The sequence below is a fragment of the Pinus tabuliformis genome, chromosome 6, assembly GCF_031772625.1.
Source record: "Pinus tabuliformis cultivar Carrire ecotype Pingquan chromosome 6, CPIR1, whole genome shotgun sequence".
Classification (NCBI taxonomy): domain Eukaryota; kingdom Viridiplantae; phylum Streptophyta; class Pinopsida; order Pinales; family Pinaceae; genus Pinus; species Pinus tabuliformis.
The window spans coordinates 1,882,677,434-1,882,690,699 of NC_142292.1; the positions used below are offsets into that span (position 1 = coordinate 1,882,677,434).

Sequence of the window (13,266 nt, forward strand, 5' to 3'; positions counted from 1 at the left end):
ATCCTTACCTACAAGTGAACCTCGAAATTTACCCCCCACCTTACTTGTGATGATTTATGATGTATTCGACATCACGCCTCTTGTTATCTCCTCATTGGTAACAATAGTTATCGCCATGGTGTTAACATTGTCTTCCATCATTGTCTCACCCAAGTTGAAGCTAAGAAAGTGCTCAATGCCCGTCATAGTGGCACTTGTGGTGATAACCTCTTCGGAATGGGCACTTCCTAGAAAAGCATGCACACTAGTTACTTTTGGCCTTCTCTCTTTATCGATTGCATTGAGGCATTCAAACACTGTTTGAATTTCTAGTTATACACCCCTAAGGTGTGAGCTCCACCTACCTCCCTCCATCCTGTCATTTCAGTCTGTCCTTTCTGTCAATGGGCTATTGAATTTATGGAGTTTCGACCCCCATGTGCTAATAACAACAAGTATATTATTGTGGTCGTCGCCTATTTCACCAAATGGGCTAAAGCCATACAAAGTTTCAATAACATCGCAACTATTGCAACCCTCTTTTTATTTAACCATGTTATTGCTCAATTTGGGGTTCTGAAAAAAGTGGTCTTCAAACACGGCCAAAAATTTGAAGATGAGATATGGCAAGTTATATCCTCTCTATGGGGCTTTGAACAACAATATTTTTCGTATTATTACCTCTAAGGCAATGACGAAGTTAATTTTGTCAGTAAAATCCTTAATAATATGCTTCAGTAGACGGTGAATAAACACAAGACCAACTAGCATCTTATGATCTTCCCTTCTTTGTGGGACTTTAATACTTGTATCAAGACTACCACTAGGTTCACTCCTTTCCACTTCGTTTTTGAATAGGAGGTAGTCTTACCAATCAAGTGTGAAATCCCCTCCCTCCACCTTGCCATTGAACTCCTCCCAGACACCCAACCTATAGAACAATGACTTATCATGCTTGAGCGTCGCAGTGAAGACTACGGTGTTGCATTATAAACCATTGAAGTTATCAAAAAGCTCACCAAAGCTCATTATGACTGAAAATTCCACCCTTGTATGTTCCATGACGTTCACCTTGTTCTTGTTTATGACAAATCTCACAATGTACAAGGGCATGGGAAGTTTGAGCCATTATGGCTAGGACCTTACATCATCCGTGAGTGTTATAATAAAGGAGCATACCTTTTAGGGGGTCCAGAAGGAGAAATACTTCCCAACCCTTGCAATGTGCTCTACCTCAAGAAGTTTTACCCATAGCATTTCCCATTCAATGTGGATATGTTTTCCTTTTTTTTGCATTTAGGTAGCTTGCATCCCCCACCATCTTATTCATTGTCTTCTTGCGTCTTTTAGATGGATCCATCTTCCACCCCTTATATCAGTTATGCTGATGGTATGAGTCACTTCACTAGGAATATAGCCTCGGTATCTTGGGCCATTTTCACCCCCTTACATTTGTTAGTCCACTCCAACGACATTTTCATTTCACCTACCACCAATAACCAAGTCGAATATGATGTTGTGATAGGTTTGATAGTCGATCCCCTTAATTGTCACATCCTTCACCTTCATGCTTGTCTTTATTCCTTGCTACTTTTCATGCAATTGAACAATGTTTATCATGTACATAATCCCATCCTATTTAGAAAATATCAATGAGTTAATATTTTAGCATGTGAATTTGAATCCATTACATTCAGTCATGTTCTTAGAGCCCAAAATCACTATGTAGAGACCATTGAAAATAATATTCTATATTGGCATTTATGACATACATATATAGGAATAAATCCATAACATAAACAAATTGTGAACCAGAATTGTCATAAAAGATGCATAACCATAATTATGTATCATAATATCCAACATATAGTGTTTTGAGTTGAGTACTCTAAATACATCCGACATTCTTATTCACATGTTATCACAAAACAAAAATGGGGACCCTCATGTCCCTATACCTAATTACTATCATTTCGAGGCTCTCAATCCAAAGGCTCCATCCCACCAGCCCGTAGGTCTTGTACTGCCTAACCAGCCATAGTAATACATCGCATGATTCCTTTCCACTATGAGGGAAGACCAATGCATTCATCTGTATATCGATATTCTAACTCATGCCACCCACACTCATTCACCTCGGTTAATAGCACGTCGAATCTGCGTCAGAGATCCTCCAGTAGAGCATTACTACTTGATCTCGATTGTGACATGGACCCACCCTAATCTGTAACCCCATGCACTGTGGATCATCCCGTGTATCCTATCAAGCTCACTAGTGTCATATATGCATACGAAAAATTTTAGAAATTAGTACCACATACACATATTTCTTAAACTATAAATACATCAAATATATAGCAACTTTCACTTACCATCTGGACCCCATGCTCGTCCCAGCGAAAGAAGTAAGTCAGTATCCCCTTTATAGTTCATTCCACTATACATATAATCATCTATATATAGTGGCATATGGTCTGACTCCCCCTCCTCCACCTCGTCGCAGTAGCTAACCCCAGTGGTGCATCCTTGGCTCCTGTGGGCCCCCATCATGGATCTGTACATGACGATGGATAGTTAGTATCTTCTCAAAGAAAAATGAGCATGATAGTATCGCAAAAGAATCAATTTTCATTTTTCTTCCATGTGCATAGTTTCAAATGTCATTTCAGCGATGATAGCATCATTTGGGACCACCCATAGTAGGTCCCTGCCAACAAAATCTCCACCAACATCATATGCCCCCAATAATGTGGTGGAAGGCATGACTACCCAAGATCCACAACACTATTGCAATAGTAGCTCATGTATCAAGCCTCTCTAGGTCCCTGATCTGAATGGTCATTCGTTTTGCATGAACGCCCGCTACACAGTGATGATAAAAAAACTCACCTATATGCCTCACATGAAGCAACACTAGATGTATCATGTTGTCATAAAATATATGTCCTAAATTGTGAACTCGATCTTGTGCCCCTGTACTACAAAGGCCACCTAATCTGGGTCCTAGTAACTCACAATACTTGATGACAAGGGCTCAAAAACCCTCATTAAAGGGTTCTCCAAGAAATGCAACACACTATACCATGCCAAAGTGCCTCTCACTCCTTGATTCCCATGAATCTCAGCACGAAGGATATTCAAATCTTCTTCTCTCCATACAACCTTTAACTCTTCCATACTTGTAAAATACCATTATGTTTTGTCAGTCCAATGTCAAAGGCACACATTTCTAGTTCTTAGCTTCAACTCACCATAGACCACCAATCTTGCTTTTCCTCTCAGCCTAGAACGCAGTTTTTTTCCTCAAAACTATGTTGGACACACTTATCAGCCCAGTTTTTGCATTTGATAATGTAGACACAGGCCCAGAAAAGTGTGTTGTGATCGTGAGGATAAGAAGGGGTCCCCCACTATGAACTAAATCCCTAATTAGAATGTCTAACCCACCAAAAATGATGAGTAAGGTTAGGCCACCTACCTCCAATTCACAGATCCTCATTCTAATGGTTAGTTTGTTCGCTATGGTCTCAAAAATATTTAGGGCCTTCTCCTTCTCTACAAATTCTCTAACAACTCACTATGTAAATGAATTGGATTTGGGAGAAAAAGGCCCTTTTATAAGAAAAACCCTAGTATTTTTGTTGCCCATTGCAACCAAACCATAGCTCTATTTGATGAACCATCAACACCATTGGAAATATCTCATGAAGTTCTATAATGGGTCTCCCTTTTTTATGTTAATTTGACATTTCACTAGGAAACCACTTTTTCCATGAGGTCTCACTTTGCTGCCTATTAAAACCGAATTTCCTCATATGAGTCGCCTGTACTTTGGTACCACTTTTCCTTAGAACTTATCGGCTCACGTGTTGAATTTTGTCATGAGTAACCATCATTTACTCATGCTTTCATGGTCCCTTCTGAGCCTCCCCCATGTGGCAGCATAATCGATTGAGCCTTGTTCAGAGCATCTGAGATGAGTCAGCCTTACATCTATGGAGTCTATGTTGAGTTCCCTTGAGTCTAGTTACAACATTTCATACATCTTTGTGTCGCATCCTTTCCATTGTATTCATCTTTTACCTCCAGCTATGTTGCTCCATATTTCAAAAGCCCGTGTTTGAGTAATTAACCATCCCCTCAAGAATCGAGTCAGTCGCTGCTAGTTTAACCGTGAATATCATGCTATGACAAGGGAAGTCATCAGTATGGCACTCATATTGTTTCCTTCCATCATCACCTTTGGTGCCAGTCCATCAGTCACTCTACTATGATACCTAGTGCCTTTGTTAACGATTCCTCATTGCCTTAACTCTACCAGCCCATCTTTTGTCAACTTCAGCACATTCATTCCAGAAATGTGGTCTAGGGGGTGGTGTACCTTGGTTCTAGTGTCATCTTTGTTTAGTTCCTTAGATCAAGAAAAGGGAACAATTATTGACCTTTGACTTGGTTGTTTCTCATGTGCTCGACACCAGGTCCTTATTGCACGATTCATAATCATACACTTCATGGTTTGGTGATCCACACCATTGTCCCAGTGATTCCCAAGTGTGTCTGATATCTTTCAGACCTCATGAGGGGGTGCTCCATTAGCTAGCCCCCCACATGCCCAGATGTCCACAAAAGTTGATTTAGCCTTAGATGTAGTTCAATAGATGTGATGAGTTTGGTTTCAGCTGCTTGTAGCGCTCACAAATTGCGTGTCTCCTTCAAATGATCCATTCAGATCTTTAGAGCCCTTTCCTATTCCACAGGGATTCGTTGGTTGCGATCCCCCCTCACCATTTCACCTTGAGGTACATTATGTCTCATGTAGTCAGATGTTATTGTATTCAATCCTGGCCTATGTCTTTCAAGGCACGTTTTGTATATGGGATTCATTGTATTATTTTATGACCCACTGACGCTACCTTATCATGTATCATGCACTTTGAATCTAAGTCCCTCATTGTTGGGTTCACCATTATTCTTCGTACGTAGTTATCTCGGTGGGTATGGGTATGCCTCCCCCACCTCATTTGAGATCATGTACTCCAACATAAAAGGATACTTCTATCAGTCTAGTAGGTCCAGCCCCCTCCATCTTTGTTCATCCTTGCATTGCTTCAACTTTCTCTCTCTCTCTCTCCCCTTTGGTTTCTCTTGAAAGTGAAACCTACAACGTATTTTGGTCATACGATATTCTCCTAACACTCATACGTTGGGGGGAAATCAATTATTGCCAAAAATTGATCACCTGGCCTTTTCTAACTAGGCAGATCAAAATACGCCATGTAGGATTAAATTTACCATAGAAAAGTGAATTTCACCATGGGAAATAATTTAGTAAACCATTTTTATTAAATTATTTTTTGATTAAAATTAAAAAACCCCATGGGAATAATTGAATAAATCACTATTTATTTAATTTTCTTTAGGGATAATTATTAAATCATTGTTTGATAATTATTCCGTGTCAGATTTGACTAAATATCTTAAGAATAATTAAATAAATCACTATTTATTTATTTATTATTCCTTAATTCTATTATTGGAATAATTATTAAATCACTATTTAATAATTATTTCAATTTCACACCATTCTTAATTCTCACGAAATAATAAACAAATCATTTTATTTGTTAATTATTTCTAAATAAAGATATTTGACCATTTTGAATATCTTTTTCCTTTTCGAAAAATATAATAAAGTATTCCAAACAGTTAGATCTTGAACGCGTCAATATTATTTTATTCTTCTCCATTTTCGAGATTAACTCAATGCTTTGTTATAAATAGGAGGGTTTTCCATTCAATCTTCACTATGATCATTATTATCGTCACCATTATCATCTCTTTTCGCTTGAGCTCCCATTTGAGTTCTCCATATTGTTTTGGGTTTTTTCACACATTCAGAGAGAGAATCAATTACTGAAGTGTCAAGGAAATCAAAGGACCCATCCCATGGAGGGGGATTTTCAGACCTTTTTGTAGATCTCCTTCACTAGGTGTTATCAATAAAAGATTTATTCGCTTTAAAAGTCTTTACATTTGTGTCATTACATTGGATATATACATTGTTGCTTGCTATTTTGGATCGTATATGTTGTTTTGTTGCAGGTTTTTCTAGTTTTATTGCAGATCTAAAGTGTGAGCAACCACAAATTATTGTTAGGGTCGCGTGTCACCTAGTGACTTAAGTGAAGTGTTATTGGTACACCTTCCAAGAAATTTCACACTAACAAATGGAAAATAAACTAGTGTAATAATTCAATTCTTTGGTGACTGGAGTTTCATTAAATTTCAGGGTTTTCTACAACTATTTATAACCTCTCAAATTATATTTATAGTTTTCTTTCCTTTTTGGTCAAATTTTCGGATTCCAGTGGTTTTCTGGTTCATTCGGTAGGTCACATGTATCAGTGGAGCAGGAGACAACAAAACATGTGTGAGATTTGCCACCCAAGAGTTATAGGAGAAAAATGCACATTTTTAGGCCTAGATCTGCATTCCAAAGCACATTTTTTGGCCCAACAACTATGTTTTCCACTACTCTAGGTTAGTACCTACGTTTTGATTTTTTTTTCCGAGAATTTTTCATATTTTCTGAGAGTTTTGTGTGTATACTGGGAAGTGTTTCTTATCTCTGTTTTAGTCTCCCCTAGACCTATATTATGTTAGCTTTTCTCTTTGAAGAAGGGAAAGCCCCCTAGGGTTTAGAGTACACCTCCACATTGTTAGGAAGAGATTGGCTGGGTGAGGAGTCTAGGGTTTCAACATTTTTCAACCATTGATTTTCAGAGTCTGATCCATTACTTTATAAAACTTTTAGATATGTTTATTTAACCTTTTATCCCTTTAGAGTTTGGTTTTTTCCTTCCCCCCTTAGGATCCCCTTGAGCATCCATCACTTCTACTCCATATGGCCATCAATGATGTAGTGCTTGTAGGGATCTTTTCACTAGTGTCCTGTGGATTTTGTATTTTTATCTTTCCCTGTTTCCACTTTTTCTTACCCTCCTTAGAAGCATAATTTTTCTCCTTTTTCCTCGATTAACTTGATTTTCGTTTCTTCAGGCCTATGTTCTCTAAGTATTGTGATTATACACAAGCCTCATACACCATTATATACTTGAATAACATCACTTACTTTCTTATATGACTATGTAGATATTGTAGATACCTGAGGTGTACTTATGCATTTTTTGGGGAGATATACAACATTATGGCCATGTTTTCGAACTCTCAGATGTATTCCTATATGGTTTTCACTTACTTTTCCTAAAGTAGTGCCATCAAATCCATTGGCCCTGTACATACCCAATAGGGTAATATTGTGACATTAAGATGGTTTTGGAGTACTTCCTCTTAGTCACTGGAGTATCTCCCTACAACCTCAAGGTATCCACATGGATTTCCCACCAATTGAGGGAATGACTCTCTAATTTCAGTCGCGTAAATGAAATCTTATGTTCTTCCTCAATATCATCGACATTGAAATAAACTTCTAATTGTTTTAACCAGTGATTTAGCTTCAGATTATCGATATCACCTTGGTCTGAATTGATATCGACCTTCACTTCCATTTTGAACAAGGACTCTAAATGATTCACGACACTTGAGTTGGGTTGATCTTTCTTGGGTCTCTCCTTTTTTTTTTTTTTTTTCTTTTTTTTTTTTTTTTTTTTTTTTCTGTTGGTTCTCTCTTTCTTCTCGATATCCCCTCTGATCTGTCCTTTGCATTAGAACCCCCATCTTCTCTAAATATCCTGATCTTATTTTTTTGGGCCAACATGAGGGGATTCATATTATGGCTGATATATACAACTTGTGCTTCGACCATGAAAACCACTCTCCTCTTTGGAATCACTATAGTCATTCACATATTCATCGGTCATGATTATGGTTTTAAATTTTTTGGCGTAGCTAATCTAGATCCCCTATGAATCTCTACAATATACACATAAAACCTTTCTCTGATACCAATATGATATGTAAAATTCCATGGATATTCCACTGAACAGTTCATCATAATGGATTTGATAACATTATGTTTAAAATTTTGAAATCTGCATTATTACAATTTTATTTCACTTTAGGTTTCTAGATATATAAATTATCATTAATTTTTTATGCATGCAAATTAAAACTATGAAAAAAATAAAGACTATCAAAAGAAAATCTCAAAAACCATGATTTGACGCAATATATGACTTGGGAAACCCTTTCAAGAGAAAACCTAACTTGAAGGTGAGGTCATTCTGGTCTCTTTCTCTTAATAGAAAATGGCTGCAAGTACAAAGAAATATGGACTATGGCCCACCGGCTACTACAGTGCATAAATCCTCTCTTTGTGCTATATCTCCTATCCCTCTCATCTAGTTTTTCTCATATATGGAACAAATGCACTAGGAAGAATATAAACCTTTTTCCTCCTAGTGGCCCGGTTATAAGATAGCCTCATAACCTACTAGTGGTTAGGTTTGACTACCTCAGCTCTTAATCAGACATACAATATGGACTCTTTTGCATCATAATCATGTGGTTATCCCATTCTTCATGAATAATGGGGGCTGACATGCCATCCTCTGGAATTATGGTGGTGAAAACCAAAATGTCAATTTTTAAGTGGCATAATGTTCACATATAGACTTTGATTGACATGATTCTTGCTATGTGTTGTAGTTTCTACAACACCACCAACAAATTTGAGCATATACATCTAAATTTTTGGCCCTCTTATGCTTTTTAAGATCTTAGGAGTACCTTTGTGACTTGAACTGGTCAAAACTCTTCATAACCTAGTTATGATTAAGGCTAGAAGTGCACAATTTATAGTATGTCCATAAGGCACATTGCCTATGCCTGCCTGTCTTGCTTCATCCTCTATAGTAGGGTTTATGGAATTTTGTGTTCATTCATTAGGAAACAACTTTTTCAACATTGCCTCTCCAGTTGTGGTTATATAAGCTAAATGAATTAGTTTTCTAAGAAGGTTTTGAAGCTGTACTTATGTGCACCTTTTGCATGCTTAGGGTGTGGACCAAGATTCAGTTTGAATAGCTTATTACTATTAGAATTGTTTATTAATGGGAATGGATCTTATTAGGAAAAATATCATTTGTTTCTGGATAGCATATGACAATGGATATAGTTTAGCCATAACAAAGTCCCCTGCTATTGCTGATGTAGAAATTATTTTCAGCACGTGGGTTCCGACTTAGAATGCGTTTAAAGCCATCTTGAAATGAGGTATGCAGGAGCCTCAAATTGGACAATTCAAGAAGTTGCAGAGTCGGTAAAAAAAGACTTTGGAACTGTTGATATTCTTGAGATATCAAGACTAGGGGTACTTTGTAGTCGTTTCAACCTCAAGTTATTCTTTTTGCATTATTGATATTACCCCTAATGAATTGTGGTGGGTCTAAAATATCTCTCACATATATTACATGTGAAAGGATCATTATGGGATTTGGTGGAAAAAAGAGTTCTACAAGAGCTTTCGTGGAAAGTGACATTAGCATGCTTGATTTTGAAGCTTGAAGACACTTCAACATAAGAGTTAATACAATTTTAGTAGGCCCGTTGAGAAGAAAAGGTGCAAAGGAATTTAGATTTATATATATCATAATTGAATACTCAATAACGAAATGCTCCCTTGTAAAAGGATGTGCTGCAACATTTTTAGCTTCACAATTAGCCTTTGTAATAACTCGTGCAATTGCATATGTTGACAATGGTTTGCATGCTATGGTAGTTGCAGTGGGTAATCTGGGTAGTCTAGCTCTGGTTGAACTTGAAATTCCACAAACATAAAGAAGAAAGACACTAGCATGATACTATTAGCAAACCAGCCATGAAGAAAGAGTTTTGAAGCCTCTCTAGAGAATAGATTATTTATTCCTATATTGATACTCATGCACACGATGTCTTGGAAACAAGAAGAATATTGATAAAGAGCTTTTTAAAGCTTCTATATGTGATTCCTATTGTTTCCTATAGATAATGCTGATAGGTTCACATTGGTTCAGTTGGCAGTGAGATTGGAACTTGTCATGGTCCATAAAACGAAGTTCGAAATTCATCACATGTCTAGATGACAAGTTATATCGATGAAATTCTTGTTCCTACTGAGTACTTTCACCTTTTGATCATCTTGGGAAGCACATTAATCACAAGGGGAGGTTTAAAGTAGATAGAATTACCAGCAATTGTGGATCTTTGCATCCAAGCAGGTGTGGATCTTCGAGAATACACAACAAGGAGGAGAGTAAAACCAGTGCGCTTGATTTAAGAAGGGTATTATACCCGGATGGCATTATGGATGAACCTAAAAACTAAAAGCAAGGAGGACTATGTGACGAATTGGATCCATGAGGAATACACTCACAATCCAATCCCCCACCTCTATCTTCACAGAAAATTCCGGAAGTTATAGAATGTGCACTTCACGCATGGGATACAATGAGAGGTGGAGCTTTGAAACTCATAAAGATGTATGATATCAAGACATGCGGGTATCGTTCGGAAGTGCATGTTGGTCAATGGGGAGTCAATGTCAAACTTTGTGGAGCTTTTAAGCATCATTGGCATGATGAAAAACATGGCTGGCAGAAAACAGCTCTGGACGAACTGATTCCTCCAAATTATATCTGGCGTGCGCACGATTTGGCCGAACCTCCTTTAAGAAATCACCTGAAACAATTTTATGTTAAATCACCTGCTATAATGGAGTTTTTTTGTGCAGAAACATGTAACAATACCTGAGCGATAGAAAGCCATGATGAGGCTGGATATTGTCATTCCAGATTGCCGAGAAGCAGAAATGGATACTAAATGAATTCGAGCTAGTTGCTACATCTTATCTAGCGTATATGTTTCTTAGAGTTGGTTGCTGTTGGCTTATTAACTTCATCATGTCAGGATATAATATAGGGAGTTGGATGAAATCTTGGAAACCCATTATTTCATTATTGTATGCAAACATTCGCAGTTGAATACATTGTTTGAAATCCCTGTCGAATCGTACTGTCGATTACATTGGCGCATTCCACTTGAACCTTGTGGCCAACAACCAGAGAATTATTTTCTGTAAATCAAAAACTACATCCTGACACACCAATGATTGAGTTTGTGTTCTATACCTTTGAAATTGCAGGTCGCAATCGCAATGTGCAGTTGTAGCCTCACTAGCCACTTAGTTTGTGATTTGCAACCTGCCGTAAGATCCTATCACACTTAATCACAAATCACATTTCACATTTGCAATGATTGTTCTCTGCACTCTAAGGTTGTAAACTGCAACCTCACCAAGTCCAGTGCATGCGATAAATCTACTACGCATTTCCACGCAGAAACTTGCGCTATAGTTGAAACCAACAACTTGAATTAGCTTGCTCCTGTCCATTAGGTCGTAAGTAGCACTTGTAACCTTAAGTTATATTGTGACTCAAGAATGTGACTCAATTTCCCTTGGTACTAGGTGCTCTGATATATTTGGTGTAGGAACGCATTAATAAACACCAATATTTTGTTTGTATCAAAGCTGACGAAGGAGGAGGAAACTGTAGCTACTCAGTTGGAATAACAAAAGATAGTCTGATGAGATCATCATAGAAGATGAAAATGATGAGGATGATGCTTAAGGAGAAAAGGGATGAAGCCCATTTATAGTGTCTCAAGGGTTACTATAAAGAAAATAAAAAGTATCCTATGTGTTATTTCAAATCCGAGTGTTTTCAAAAGTCCAACATTATACACATACATAGCCATTGTAGAGGCAAAGATTGAGGATTTAAGCTCCCAATTACAGGCACAAGTTGCAGAGCAGTTCAAGACTCTTAATTGGAATCATGTAACGATGAAACCAGAATCATTTAGTGTTGCAAAAGAGGATGAAGAAGAAGTAGATGATATTGGAGTGGAGCTAAAGAAAATAAAGCATGTTAGCACTTAGTTTGGAGTCTGGAGAGTGAAAGTGGTTAAAGCTCTTAAAGATGCGCATGGAAATATTATTAGTGCCAGCATGGACATTACAACATAGATGCGTTGATTAGAGAATTTTTGTTTTTTTTATTTTGTTTTAGGTGTATTGAGTTAGAAAGTATTTTCCTTATAGCACGGGTTTGTATCAAGGTCGATTATTATTACTTTTGACAATGTATGTAGAGAAGGACATTTCCTCATTTGAGTTCATTGGTCCATTCTAGATCATTTGGATTATTACATGACTCCGGGATAAAATGTCTCAATTGGAGTGAAGTTGTTCAAAGGAGCCACATTAAAGATATGTTATCAATATATAGAAAATATTGTGTTATTTCTACTCTAGGAAAGAATGCAACCAGAACTATTAGCACTTAGAACTATGATTACATCAAAATATGGATTTGTGATGAGTGCAATTACTAGAGACATTCTAATTAAGAATACAAAATGTATTTGACAATGTACTTTGAATGGAGGTCTAGAGAAGGCTAACTCATATGACAAGGGCATTTTTGAGGAGAAGATCTTGGAATAACTTTGGAAACTAAGGCCTTCAATTCCATCCATAAGCATGGTCACAAGTCAAATCTGATGACATATGTGATTCAAAACAAGCAATACATCTTTATCCTTCTTGTGATTGACTTCATCATTGTACCAATGAATATATTATATACACTTAAATATTGCAAGACACTTCTAGATGAAAAATATTCCTTTATAAAGTGACTATGTCCAAATGCAACACAATCTTATAAGTTTATTTCTCTAAAGCTAGTAAAATGGGATCAAGCTACCTTTGCATCAACCATAGGTCCTATTGCTAAAGAGTTTCTAGTTGATGGATTAGAGGGCTATATCAATGAAAACAAGTGTGTGGAATTTAACAAAGATCTAGCCACCACCAAATGTTTGATTTTGTTTTGTTGAATTGATATAGAAATCTTGCTAATGAATTTGATGCCAAAATTAGTACGCATATTTTGTATGTTGTAATTAAAAAAATTTAATAGGGAAACATAGAATTTTGCACCACACTTGTGAACACAAGTTCAAATAAAAACGTAATGAAAACACTCTAGATTACCCTACAAATTCTAATAGATACAGGGTCAAATGAAGATAGGCAAGGATCATTTAACAAATTCATATGTTGGGAATGATAACACAACATAGCTAGCACATTCTCCAAAGTCAAAAGTGAGCTAGAAAATGAGCATGTTGGAAATAATACTGAGAGGGGGGGTGAATCAGTATTATCAAATTCTTTTCAATATATCTTCCTTATTTATACTTTGAATAATTCTTCAAATATTG

General features: G+C 36.9%; 2 pseudogenes; both read left to right on the plus strand.

Annotated features, from left to right (window-relative positions):
- Nucleotides 1–10,801, plus strand: part of LOC149266691 (APO protein 1, chloroplastic pseudogene) — a 73,455-nt pseudogene extending 62,654 nt beyond the window's left edge.
- Nucleotides 10,802–11,228: 427 nt separating this feature from the next.
- Nucleotides 11,229–12,004, plus strand: LOC149266692 (nascent polypeptide-associated complex subunit alpha-like protein pseudogene; annotated as a pseudogene).
- Nucleotides 12,005–13,266: the final 1,262 nt, after the last annotated feature.